The sequence below is a fragment of the Protobothrops mucrosquamatus genome, unplaced genomic scaffold, assembly GCF_001527695.2.
Source record: "Protobothrops mucrosquamatus isolate PMUCROS unplaced genomic scaffold, P.Mucros_1.0 scaffold95, whole genome shotgun sequence".
Taxonomy (NCBI): Eukaryota; Metazoa; Chordata; class Lepidosauria; order Squamata; family Viperidae; genus Protobothrops; species Protobothrops mucrosquamatus.
Window position 1 is genome coordinate 1,282,876 of NW_015386470.1, and position 1,419 is coordinate 1,284,294.

Here is a 1,419-nt window from a genome sequence, read left to right on the forward strand (position 1 = left end):
TATTAATTTAATTTATATCCCGCCCTTCTCCTTGCGGACTCAGGGCGGCTAACAACCAGATAAAATACTAATCACAAAAAACTACAAATTAAAAACATAATTAAAAACAAATATTAATAATTGGTCTAGTAGTTAAAAATTACTTTAAAACCCCCATTAAAAATTTTCCCCTAGGCCAGTCCTGCAAGTTGGAATAACCGTGTGTGTGTGTGTGTGTGTGTGTGTGTGTGTGTGTTTGTGTGTGTGTGTGTGTGTGTGTGTGTGTTGTGTATGGCGAACTTGAAGTCAACCGCCAGACTCTGCAAAGGCTTTCGGTCCAGACGTCCCGCTCTCCAGGTAGCGGACCAGGCGCGCTACCCACGCCGCTTCTTTCCACGCCGCGCCGATTGCGAGGCGGGGACGGCGCAATTCCCCGTGGGGATCCCGGTGGGGGCACAGGGGCATCGGTTCTCACCGCCCAAGCTGAAAGTCCCTGCGACTATTTCTCGCCTTCGTTTTCCTTGTAATGCCGAGAGAATAAATTGGAATTCAGCCACGGCGTTGTAACTGTTCTAGAGCCAGTGTTTCCCAACCTTGGTCATTTGAAGACGTGTGGACTTCAACTCCCAGAATTCCCCAGCCAGCTTTGCTGGCTGGGGAATTCTGGGAGTTGAAGTCCACACGTCTTCAAATGACCAAGGTTGGGAAACACTGGTCTAGACCTTTAGAGCTACCCTACACTCGTCTGTGTTTCTTTTTTCTCTCTTCTGCTTGGGTACGATTTCTGATCTACGCGCTCCCTCGCCTGCTATGAGTTGCAGCACAATCATATATACATAGCTTGGGTCATGCAAGCCATGAAGCCATAGCATATTTTGTTTGGCTTTGGCTTACTCCCCGCAGGAGTAACTGAGCCGGAAAAAAAACCAAAACCCGCTCGGTTTCCACAATTCCGTTTTAACCTCCGGGCTGAGTTGTTCAAGTGGCCATCTTGAAGGTGAACCCCCACCCCCCCCACCCCACGGAGCGTTTTGATTTTCGGGCTCGGCCCCACCTCTTCCCACGTTTTGGGAGCCCGCCCGGCAAGGCCCCCGGGAAGAGCTTGAGAAATTGGGGATGGCAAGGAGGAGCTCTCCATAAGGCTGCTTCTTCCTCCTCTTGTGAATTGGGGGGGTGGGGGTTTGTCTCAGAGCCCCTGGAGGAAGGTCTCCTTGCGCCCCCCCCCCTTCGGGCCACGTGGGTATCCCCGGGATCTGGAGCTCGGCACTTGGTCGGGAGCGCAAAATCCGCCCAGCCGAGCGCAGCGCAGCTCTCCGGGCGTCCGACCCCCCAAGCAGCGCCCCTCCGCCTCCGTTGGGGCTCTTTTGGCGACGCGGGGTTTTCCCTTCGGGGTTTAACTTTCTCTCGGATGCCCCCCCCTCCTTCTCTTCTTCTTCTCTG